Source organism: Chaetodon auriga, chromosome 6, assembly GCF_051107435.1.
Source record: "Chaetodon auriga isolate fChaAug3 chromosome 6, fChaAug3.hap1, whole genome shotgun sequence".
NCBI classification, from domain to species: Eukaryota; Metazoa; Chordata; class Actinopteri; order Chaetodontiformes; family Chaetodontidae; genus Chaetodon; species Chaetodon auriga.
In genome coordinates this window covers 17,476,633-17,489,721 of record NC_135079.1, presented here as the reverse complement: position 1 = coordinate 17,489,721, position 13,089 = coordinate 17,476,633, and the positions used below count along the sequence as shown (strand labels likewise).

General features: G+C 44.1%; 1 protein-coding gene across 2 annotated transcripts in view; it reads left to right on the top strand.

Moving 5' to 3' along the window:
* The window catches only part of LOC143321901 (excitatory amino acid transporter 2-like), a 31,115-nt gene that overhangs the window by 1,706 nt on the left and 16,320 nt on the right, over window positions 1-13,089 (top strand). The gene's annotated exons all lie outside the window — the stretch shown is intronic.

Genomic DNA, 13,089 nt, shown 5'->3' with positions numbered 1-13,089 from the left:
CTTACTATCACCACCCACCTTTTGAGCCAATCGTTGCAGCCCTTTCTCTCTCATATTAAAACGCATAGGCTCGTTCACACGCACGCACGCACACAGTTTTCCAATAGCACCATCAATGTCACCATGGAAACCAGCTCTCTTGGCACCGACTGTTGATCGCTGTCAGTGTTACTCCTGGCTTGTCACTTGAAAACGGATGCAGGGTGTGTTTGTGGATGCTTCGCTCAGCGGCACGTTGACGCATGCAACCTGAAGATCAGGTGGGCCTTTTGGATTTTTAACGGGCTTGTGCTCCACCGGTGGTCCTGGTGAGAGGAGCCGGCTGCACCATGCGCATTGTGTGGCAGGGCTGGGATCTGAAGAGGCCTCGGCCTTCACTGTAATTGCTGGGGGAGTCTGGAAAGTGGAAAGTGTCCATGCAGCTAACGCGTTTTGTCCTTTTCCCAGAGGCTGCCCTCTAATACTGCACTGTGGCATTTGCTACCTTACATGAGTGAGCACGACAGATATTCAAGGAAAAGTCAGACATGCTGAAAGGCAGGATGAGTCATTTAGAATATAAATGCATGGATTTTTTTTTCTTTTTCTTTTTCTTTTTTTTTTTAAAGGGAGTGTATGTGTTTATCACGTGAGAGGGTTGCATGCTGTGAAAGCAGCCATAACAACCAGTTCACATAAATGAGAATCCACATCCAAATCAATGGGAGTCTCTCTGAGCACGTTATTAACATATTTAGCATTTGTTTACAGGGAAGAGTGGCGTTCGTGTAAGGGAATTTATGCAGTGACTTTCATCTGGGAGAGCTCCTTTAATCCTTCTTTCCCCGCATTTGTTAGAAAATGGGAGAAAACAAATTATTTCCTGGGTGCTTATGTTTTTCTGTATGTTATTCTAGGAAATATATCCTATTTACGTTTTTGCCAGCTTATTGAAATGTTCCCATTCACACTGTCTTTTGAATAGACTGGACGCATCAAAATGAATGCAGCATTATGTCAGGATTACTTTAAATTCCTTTTAGATATAATATGTTTTGACATCTTAGTCTCTCATTCAGGACAGACATCTTCATCAGGGTCACTGGTGGACAAAAATCAAAGCTACATTAATTGTGTGATATCAATATTTAGCTGTGTTTGTCACACTCACAATCAATGCTGATAACAAACTTTTTTTTTTTTCGTTGACTGTTATTCAAAGTTAATGATACAAACTCCAATGTCTAATCAGGAAAACATTTACCCCTCTGAGCACAAAAGCATCAAAGAAATCATGCACGCATACACGCACACACACAACATACAGCGGCACTCACGCCCAGACAAAGCCCTGCAGCGTCGCCCATCTCCCACTGGAAGGGAAAGGAGTCCAAATCATATTTCTCAGAATCTGTTAGGATAACCATCTGTGAAGACCTTCCCTTAATTAGAGTAGACATCGCCCAGGGTGCTCAGGGCAGAGTAGATGTTTACATGAACATGTGTGTTTGCAAGTGTGCCTTTGTGTTTAATACAGGCTGTTCTTCTGTGAGGCACACACACACACACACACACACACACACATGCATCGTTGTGGAGATATGCAAGTCAGCGGTAATTAATATGAAAGGAAAAGGAAAAGGAAGTAACAGCACACTATTCCAAAAAAAAAAAAAAAAAAAAAAAAAAATCAATATCCTGACTAACCGATAGCCTCTTCTTCATTGATTGTGCTTTACTGGGGAAATTCCATTTTACCAATCGATCTCAGGAGTTTTATTGATTGATTAAATAAGTCGTCTGTGCTTGAGAGTTATTAAGAGAGAAATCCACTGGATGGATTTGAACACTCACAGACGACTGAGAATGACCAGATGGCAAGTGAGCCATCACCAGTTAGCAGACGTGAACCGACTCAAAGAAATGGCACTGACGTTACGGAGTAAGCTGAAAGATAAATTGAATCCTATAGGACGGTGACATGTAGAGCGCAGATTGCGATAATGTAGAATTTTTCATTGGGAAGAATTAGTTTTATTTCCTGTATGACGCCTGACGCATTAGAAAGTGAGCAGGCAGCAGAGCGTGCTGGCCTATTTTCCTTGCTGCCCTCGTATTTTGTACACTGCTCTGTAATGTACTTTGGTGCAGTTTAGCACCTGAGAATAAAAAAAACCAAAACAAAACAAAACAAGAACAATGTGGAAACACTTCAGCTTCTGCCAGACAAACTGAGATTTTACACAGCCAGAAGTGTTAGATAGAGTGGGAGAGCAGCTTTAATATGTGGGAGTGACAGAAAGATGTGGAGGACAGACTGTAAAACATGGACCTCTTGCTTTGGTTGAAAAGAGATACAGGATGAAGGGAGCGAGGAGGGTAGAAGTTGGGGTTGTTTCTCCCCTTTTTGTCTGGGAACAGAGAGCTCTGGCCATGCATGAGGATGTAAAAGGGCCCGCACATGCAGCCTGAAGATGCAGCATATGTTACCTGTCTGCAGCCTCTCCTCTCACTGCTGCTTGGAAAGGCTGCAGAAGGAGTGATAAAAATAGAGAGTGAGAAAAGGGAGGCGGGGAACAAGCTGGGAAAAGTGTAGGAATGAAAGAAAAAGGGAGGAAAAAAAAGGACAGTAGAACGTGGGGAAAAAACGAGGGAAGCAGGTGAAACAGACACCAGGATACGGCGGGGAGACATCTACAGAGATGTGTATTTGTGCTGGTGTTGTGTGTCTCCATTCAGGGAGCTTCTCTGTGGTCTTGCTGGCAGTCTGTGGCATCTAGTGCTTGAGTAATCCTCATGGGAACACGCTGAAGCTGCCAAAGTGCCATCCAGCTCCTCTTTTCACTTTTCACCACCCTCATGCTCGTCTATCTCTGTCTCTCTTTTACACACTTTCTCAATACTCCTCTTTCTCTCTCCTTAGCCGTTCCTTTCATTTCAGTCCTCCCTAATTACCTTAATATCATCCAATTGCATTTGTTCCTGCACTTGATGCTCCCTCTATTCCTTTGCCTGTTCTTTGGTTTTCAGGACTCCTCTTCACTGTATTCCTGATGTGAATCTTCCTGATGTGTGGGATTCATGCTCCTTTCCTCTTTTTCTTGTAGTCTTGCCTATAGAATCAGTGCTTCAGTTCTCAGAGAGCAGAACAGAGTGAGGCCTTTCCCATGGGTTGACCAAACAAAGAGCCTGGCTCCCTTCACTTCTGTATGACTGCACAGGAACAGAAACACAGGCATTCACTAGCGAGTCTGCTGCTGGGCGGCAAAGCGATAGATCTCTGCTGGCCATCAAGGCATTTCTTCAGTTTCGGTATGAGACAGCAGCCATCACGAAGCTGCCCTGTTTAATTTGTGCTGATGAGCAAGGGATGGAGCATAATCTCCAAAAGTAGAACCATGTGTGTTTATCATTTAATCAGCGCTTAAAGAGTTATTTGTCTTTATCTTTTAGTGTCTGCTTAATTGTAAACCTTGTGTGTAGAAAAGATTAATTCCATTTCCAGTTCCAGACAACTTGCATTTGGTCCAAGAATTATTACGTGGTGGAAATTTGATTTCCCCTAATGTTCTCACAACACGGGCAAAGAAACGCACCTGACAGCTGTGACATGTGGCCAAAAGACAGTAAATACAGATGCAGATTTAGTAACTTTGTTACCAGTAAAAAATATTGTGCAACTTACCTCGGTGCAGGGCAGACATTACAACACACAACACTGTATACTAATAAAACAATCATACAAATAAAATATATTAAAGTAGACAATAGGCTGAAAACCAAATATACTTTAAAGTGTCCAAAAATACCCCAAAGTGCAAAGGTTTACAATTCAAGAGCTGGATCACAAATTTACATACATAGTTAGATGTAATTTCAACTTTTTCAGCAGTCTCCAGTCTATCAGGTGTAAAAGTGAAGCAAAAACATTTTGAGATTACAATTGGGTGTGCAGCCAATACAAGAACCATGTGGGAATTTTTTGTTTGGTTTCATCTGGTGGACACAGGTCAAAAGTCACGGACAGAGTCGCCCACATGTGTACAAATAGCTTACCGAGTCCACAAGTGGAAGAAATGTCCACCATAGTTGATAACTAAGATAAGAGTTAGGCCAACACCTCACCTCACACCATACCTCTCACAGACCTGATCTGGTTCATAGTGGCTGTATCCACTCCAGTTTAAATGATTAAATCTGTAGTTTTTATTCCTTCTTTTCAAAGGAACTCAGAGTCAACAGAATTCAGAATTGTAAATTACCATTTACACACTGGGTGGGAGGCCCCAGAGAAGCCTGATTGAGTGTTTACTGAGGTACAGTGAAGGCCTCATCCCACCCACCTCTTCACCCCTGCCACTGTCCTCCTCCCCGAAAACCCCAAACCACCCACATCCCAATGGCACCTGCTACATCGGAATTCAGGTCAGCGGGAGGAGTCACGAAATTGCTCCGAGAGTGATTGGTAAAGGGGAGAGGGGCTGGACAGGGGGGGTCTTGTTTTGTTTTTTCTCTTGGCACCAAAGACCATGCCACTGAGAACAATCACCTAATTGTGTGGCAACAAAAGAATCATAATTAAAGCACATTAAGGGATTCATTCAAAACAAATAGAAGACTTCATCGGAACAATTGTCACAAGATGCAATCTGACAGATTCACACTGGTTATCAGATGGAGCTGCGTTTGTTTATGCCAACACAAAGGCAGTAAGATAATGAACTTTCACTTTAAGAGAGAGATTCAGTGTATTATAAATGCACCACGTGACCTTAGATAATCAGAGCAGCTTTCAAAATATGCTTAAAAATACCTCAATGTGATTAAACGTCTTTTGAAAAATTCATTTTATCCTGTAGGAGGTGCTCTGCTTTTCTCCTCATATCCTTCTTTTCGAGAGAAAAGCTTTTATGACAGTTTCATAATGAGGATAATGGGAGGATCAGCGAATGGGGAATAAAGCGAAAGAGGATGAATTGGAAAAAGAAAAGGGATTCGATAATGCCTAGTGTTTCCATGTGCTGATAAAGATGTAGCTAAATATAATTTTCACATTTGAGCCCCGTGTCATCAGCTGAGGGCTGCCCTCACCAGGAACTGGGCAAAAAACAAGAAACAAAAATGAATGTAAAAAAAGTTCAAATTGAAGTAAAACTAGTGTCATTGCCCACTTTACCCACTAGCCCTCTCCATCTCACCCACCTTCCTCTTCCTTTGCCCCCTTTTCACTATTCCACAAATCCTCAATTAAGAGCGTAATGGGCCTCTGAGGCAGGTTTGTGTGCTTCTTTGTTCAGCTCTGGGGGATCGGCCGGCATTAATGTTCCTCTTGAGTATGTAAATAGCCTGAGCTGTGGGAGCGCAGAGCAGACCTGCCACTTGTCTGCTTAATCGCGGAGAGCTCCGTCACTTTCGGACATGTTAGGGAGCCAAAACGGGACATGCATGAGAACTTCAGCACCAAATACAATGCCCACACTCGGAGGAGTAACCTCAGCACCCATGTCCACCTCCCACTTCTTCCGGATAAACCCCTTTTGCTCTCTCACCCTCAGGACTCTTTACCCTTCTCCCCTCCTCTCCCCCAAACGGCCCTCACCCCTCCTACTCCACAGATCCCCGACCAATCCTCCCTCTGCATGTGTGCTGCTCCCCACTGCTCAGCCTATCCCATCCCGACGAGCCCAGCTGATGGACCCTACAGTCTGGTTTTGTTTACCTCACCCACTTGTCCAGCGGAACACACAACAATCCCCTTCATTGCATGTTTGTCAGCCCCCTTTTCAGAAGTAAAAGAGGAGAGAGGGGTGGGGGGCTTATACAAAAACAAAAATGAAGGAAACAATTAAATTGCCCCTCCTCCCCATGAACCCTGTGCTAGCGGTTTCCCAGCTCTACACTCTGTGAACTAACTTGGAGGCCTGTAAAGTGGCCCATTATTCTAGTAGGGGTGGCGTGTTCCAAGAGCGGCTTGCCTCAATGGCTGATGAACACAGAGAGGGGTTTGTTAGAGGGTTTTGGCTCACTACATTATGCACTAGTTAATTAGGAGCTCTATCTATCTATCTATCTATCTATCTATCTATCTATCTATCTATCTATCTATCTATCTATGAACTTGTTGATTACATAATAGCTTATCTTCAATGGTTTCTTGCCAGATCTTGCCAAGTTTCATGTCAGGTTAAATTAATTTGCATCTACTGTATTGATATCAGTTTTACATCCTACACGCTATGCAGAATCCTGCTGTATCCAGCTGGATCCCGACATCACTGGGAATCCTGGGTCCTCTTATTGTATGAGGATTACAGTGAAGCGGGATTTCGTGGAATTTGTGTTGTACGCCTTAAATCTCAACTGAAGGGGGTTTACCATCCTCGAGCAGGCTAAGATGAGTGTGCTCTGGGGATTTGGCAGTAAGTGGGATCAAACAGTGGAAATGTGCTGAAAATGTTTTTGCCCGGAGGTTCTGATCATGATTGACTGTGACTATAGGCAGGCTGTCATAATTAGGCGGTGGAAAAAGCCTACGCGAGCGCGTTCGCTCTCAATGGCATTCCAGTGCTGCGTGTGACTGAAGAAATATTTACATAGTTTGACAAAGTATGCGGCGAATAATGACGTGGAAAGAAAAACAATGAAGTGAGGAGCAGCAGCAGGAGTCCCTCTGTGGCTTTTCACGTGTTATCACTGTCAGCAATAGGCAATAGGTTCGCTCCTATTTTCACAGTATTAAAAGTTATGAGGAAATCACCCCTGGTTCATGTGTATCGACGGCTCTGAAAGAACAGTGTCAGCGAAGTGGTCCTGAAAAGAAAGCAGGCTTTCAGTGTCAACCAAAGTTTTGCTTTTCTAAAATGGCAGAAAAGTCATTGTTGAAAGACAAAGTAAACATAGTTCTTGGATTGTTTTCAGCCTTTATCTTTGCTGATTCATTTTATGATATTTTCACTCCATGCATCATCGAATTTGCTGATTAAATTCTCTTTGCTACACTAAAAGTTGGCCAGCACTCAGTTCACACCAGCTTTTCATACTCCAAAGATTTTCTTGGTATCCTGTGTGCTTCAGTGTTCAGAAACAGAGTGCGGTTCTGATGCCTGCCTCCGCTGTTTGCAGACATACATAGCAGATGATCTCTTAGTTGATACCTCATAGCGGTGATATGTTATGTATATACAGTACATGTGTGTGTGTGTCTGTGACAGGGAAGGACAAAGACTAAACAGAGCAAACAGGAGGGAGAGACAGTGAAAAAATTGTGTAATGAGGAGAAGAGATGCATACTGTAGATAACACACGCACAAGCGCACACAGTGAGACAGAGTGTGAGAGACTGACAGCTCTGTCCCACTTCCTTGCTTCACTGATATGCTTCCCCATTGTTTTCTGGTCATCCTTCATGTGATTTGTTTTCCTCAGCACAGACAGACAGTGTGATTAGAAAAAAAAAAAAAAAACAGCACAATGCATAGCGGGAGTATTTGCATCAAAAACATCTTTTCAACGAGATAATGATCATACCTGCATGACATGCAGCCCGTATATACCATATGGCGCATACTATCCCAGAAGCACAGGAGTCATTTAAACATGAAACATTAAGCATTACTGTGTGAAATTAGTAATTTATGTCTAGGAATTTCTGCGGTTGTACTGACAGCAGGCAGTATACAGCTACTGTGCTTTTAAAAGATTTAAAGTCTAAGGTGAGCTGCTGGCTATCGCACATTTGTTAACATGTGCTTAAACAGTCACCTGCAAAAGGCAGCTTTTCCATTAATTTATTTGGCTACCCTTTGAGGTCAGAATTATCATATTACTGCATTTTCAGGTGGTTTTATTGTCTTAAGCATTTGATTAACCGCACAAGCATTCTCTTGTTTCATTAAAATGTTTGACTGAATACCAGCCTTTAGGACTCGGTGAGTCATGTGCAAGAAATGTGGACTGTATGGTTATGTACGTGCATGTGTGTGCATGTGCGTGTCTGTTTGTGTTTGCGTGTGTGCGTGTGTGGTCATCCAACCTTGCTGGCTGATGTAATGAGCTGTGTGTGTTTGTGTGTGCGTGTGTATGTGTGTGTGCAGGAATGCCCTCTGTCTCAACACTGCGGGGTGGTGTGAGGAGAGCGGGGCATGGCCACTGCTGCAGGCTACGCTCAGTCCCTGCAGACTCCAGTGTTTAATTAGTGATAGAACATCCATCCTCCTTAGTCCTCTTATTGGCAAATCCTGAGTGAGACTGTAACCCCCCTCACCCCGCCTCCAATACCTAGGGACTGGACCAACTGAGATTTATGACCACAGACAACAGTGCAATATTGTGTGTGCACCTGCATTATATGAACTCACACAAATGTGAGTGGGGGTTTAGACAGTGAGTGGATGTATTGTCTACATATTTTTAAATCTGAGAGTGTGGCAGGTGAGTCTAGTGATGTATGAAACGTGATTTGTGCACTAATCCCATTTCACAGGGCCAGCTGCCCAACACAGATGTCAGCTCTTCATGTATCCACAGATAACCTGATAACGTAGAAACCCTTCATATAATGTATATGTAGCAACATGCTCCATCTCATTCTCTACTTCAATTGATTGCTTTAATCCGACCTTCGTAGAACCCTTTCTCTCCGCCCTCACTTATTTTCTCATCTGTTTGCCATCCCATTCCTTTGTCTCCATCCTTACCTTCATCAGCCGCACCTTCCCTTTTCCGCCCTCCTCCCTTTTTCCTTCACCCTTCCCCCATACATTGTTACACATCTATCTTTATGTGGTATTCTTGCCGTTTCACCCCTCCCACCCTTCCCTCTGTCTACCACACGCCTCTCTCTATCGCTGCCTCTGTCATCCCCCTCTCAGCGATGGAGCGGGTATACCACAGCAGTGGTTGTAGTAGGGGGTGGGGTGGTCCTGCATCACTGGCAGATTTAATGAGCTCCTGTGGGGATCGGACCAACGCCATCAAAAGCTCCGTGGTGCTATATAGCCAGCTCTGTTAAACAGATGCGGCTTTGCTAATGATAGTAGCATCGCTTCATACGTTGCCTGCAGGAATGCAAGAGCAGCTATAGGGGGAAAGAAATGAGAGATGACTGTGTCTGCAATAGGTGTGTGACCCCTTGTCTGATAGGGGAGGCTGTGGGGAAGTAATCTCACATGTCTATGGATGATCTTCTTTTCACCACTGACCTTTCGTCTGTGTAGTTTAAAGCAGAAGGTGGGGGCTGGGAATAGGGGATACTGGACGGCCAGCAACAAAATCCTTTTGGTTACAGCTTTGAAGGACACCACTGAAAACATAGCATCACAGTTAAGGCTCTGAGAAAATGATGGAGGAAAGAGTTACAGCTGAGACATGCAATATGAATGAGAGTTTGGGAATTGCCCACTTTGAATGCAACAAATAAAGAGAAAAGAGGAGACTTAAAGGTGGTGGTGCAGAGGGAAAGACGTGGGGACGAGTACTTGATTATATCTGAGCTACAACTGTAGCCTCGACTGTGAAGTGGGTTGTGGTGGGATTAGATGCCAGCAAACTGCTGTAAGTGTCTGCAGATATTATCCAGATGAATGGGAATCACCCAATTCATTCCTATAACAACCACTCCCCAGCATAATGGGCTGTTAGCGCATAATTACAGTGGGATTGGTCACATCTGAGAGACCTATGCAGACTACAACACTAGCCTCAGGATTCCCAGAGGCTCCCTCTAATGACTGCCTCATTATGGACACAAAGAGTTGTGAGCCAAACAAAGGGACACCTTAGAGGATGCTGAGAGACAGGCACGTCCAATATGGTTCAATCATGCGTTGCCAGGATGCGAATGCGCCCTGACTGTAAAACAGAGTTGCAAAAATGAAAGGGAATTACAGAGTTACAGCTGTTACATACGCTGTGTAAATCATTGTGCATTGTGGTAACTGTTATAGAAAACACACATATATATACACCAGATATTGATGATTTATGCCAGAGGTCAGTGTACAGTAAGCACGGGTGTGAGTGAAAACTGTATCTGTCTGTGTGACTTGAGGGCTCTTCTGTGCTGGGGTGCTGCATGCTAACATCACCGAGGATAAGTTGTGGTGCAGGCAGCTCCTTCAGCACTGCAGCTCAGGTCAGTGTGAGCTGAGGAAGTGAGGCTGTGTCACTGACCATGGTACTGAATGCCTGACCTGCTACCACACATCTGTCTGTCTTCAAGACTGCCCACACACAGTCAGTGTAGCCCCCATAAATCACCTGAAAAATGAGGTATTGAAGAGGTCAATAGTAGATAATATATAGTCAGAATGAAGTATTTACGACTGCAACTAAAATACAAATATGATATGTAAACTTGAATGTACAATTACAATTATTTATATTGATATTATATAGATTATGTTACATGCTCTATAAGCATATCCATATCTCCATATATTTCTAACAAGCACGTAAAATGCAGATTTGCAGGCATTTAAGTTTCATTGTGTAATCTATAGGAATTAAAGCAAAAAGCATTTGTTTCTGTTACATTGCTGTTGATGGATGTATGTGATGTATTATACTGTAAAACAGAGTGTTTTCCATTCCCATAATAACCAAACTCCAATATATCACTAACAACATGCTTTTGTAAATGCTGGAAATATAGTAAAACATTAATCGACTCATTTATTCCACTGAAATGGGACAATCAATGGACACATTTTCTGTCCATTTATTGATCAGCTATTTCCTGTCGTCAAAAGTGAGTGACAGTGTGGATTTCACGTGACTGAATATCAGTAAAAATCTGCTTCATGCAGTGTGCAGTGTCTTCGGCTCCGTGCCAGTCTTTGATCAGTACTGTATTCTTGCTCCTCCAAAGTTCATTTCATCACTGGATACACACATAACATACATTTAAAGCAGTCTTTTGGACATCAGAGGCAGATATGAAACACTTGTAAGATATGAAACACATAGTATAAGAACAGTCTTTTCCATCTTTAAACATTAGTCACAGTGGGAATAACAGGGAAGCCTGGTGTTGATTGTTGCTTTGTATTTGGGGTTATGCAAAGTTCTGAGGCAGCTTCCACCCGATGGGAAAGTTTTTTGCCACGGTGCCCCTACTCATGGGACATATTGTCTGTTAGTAAGCAGGACTCCTGGAGGGTCTGCTGTGTTTTGTTGAGCTACATTGCTGATGGAATAATCCAGATTTGCATGATGGTTAATACATCTCTCTGTCGCCGTCTATCACTAAATGCATTCATCCCGACAGCCGTAAAGCGATACATAATTGAGAGGCATAAAGTGACCACGTTTCCCTTTCTTCAGCTGCTGGAATTTATCTCCCACTTCCTATGCACAGCACAACCTGAAGTGTTTGCTGAGAGCTTCATTTGGGGGGTGGGGGGGTGGGGGGGGCTTTTTCACAGCTCCTAGGCAGCCAGTATGTGTGAGCCATTTCTTCCCACTGCATGGCAAGTGGCTGTGAGGCCCAGAGGGGCCAGATATATCCGGAGCCTGGCCCAGCTCCAGTTGTCTTTACCTCACAGTATATTGTGATGCTCCAGTCATGAGAACGGGCATCGGGCCCCTCCAGAGACCAGTGGGAAACTTGTATCCTCACTTCTTCCTGTGTGATATTGCATGGATCCCAATAACCTGAATTAGACAAGTATAACCACGCAACCAGTCGCTAATGCAAAGCGGATGGTAGAGGTATTGTATGGCAAAGCGTGTGACAGTGTCTCATTAATTATGCAGCATGGACACCAAAGAAGCAAAAGGCCAAACAGTGTTTGAATGCTTCATTAATTCTTTGTCTATGAAATGAAATTGTCTTTGGTGAGGTAAAGATATAATGCGTCTATCTGTTTGCTAATCTTTAAAGCCTTACTCTGTCTTTATGTGGTGTGTGTGCAGGCTGTGTGTTTGTTTGCTCGGTGTGTGTGCATGTGTGTGGCTGTGAGCTTCCTCTTTCCCCTTCATCCCCTTCTCTCTAAGCTGTAGAGTGTTGCTAGGACAACCCCTCGTGGTCCTTGCTGCATCGCAGCGGTCCTCAATACCAGCACTCAGGGAACCTCCTCACACTGGGAAGGCAGCATAAAATCGGGATAATCGCCGTCGATTATGGGACACAATGGGCCGCAGCTTCTGAAAGATTCATTCATCCTGGAAAAAGAGACTGTGGAGGGGGAAAGAGAAAGGGGCGCCTTGGTCCCTCCGCTGCTCTCCCACGGTGGGCACAGGCATGACATCAGTGGCCTGAAAGAACTGGCATTCTGGACATGCCCACTGCCCCCCTTCCCCTCCCCTCGCTATACCCTTATACCCCCTCCCATTCAAACCGCCTCCCTTCTTTTCTCGCCCCTGCCAGTTTGGATGCAGCGCTTGGCCGGGCGAGTTGGGGCCACTGCCACTGTTTGCGTGTGAAACAAAGCCCCTCAGAAGGAAGAGAGAGGAAGCAGAGCGCTTCACATGGTACCAGCCAAGAGCAGGGATGGCTGCCTCAGCCTTCCCCTCACAGGCCCCTCTTTTGGCTAAGAGGTGCTGGTGTGACCCCAGTACCCCTTTCTCCCCTAGTGTCCCTCTTACTTCCCCCTGTAACCCCTTCTTCTCTGCCCTACTCTCTCGCTCCCATCCTGAAAATGCTCCCTCTTCCCTGAGAGAGCCCTTTGAATGAGTATGACATGTCAAGGGATTTAGGATGAGTGATTTCTCATGACACAACCTTTGCCGGCAGAGATGGGATTCCTCTGGCTTTTGTTGTGCAGTTGGTCATTTGTTTGAGGAGGAAATAGCTTTCCAACACATTTCCCTAATTAGAATAATGTGATACTGGTCAATGTGATGTGAAGTCCCATGCTGCTGGGAGACTAGAGGGAAATCAGCGTGACACCGTCCTCACATGAATCACGTTGGTCATTTGTGCTTTGGAGTTCAGCGCTTTGGAGTTTTGTTGAATAGTGGGGACACGTAAATCTATATGTTGTAGTATGTGTGACTTGAATGTGTGGACCTTATTTTGCCAGTATCTTTAAAGACAGATGTTTTGTGTCTATTTTCCTTCATTTACATTATTGAGGACCTTATATACATATCTATCTATTATATTGTTGA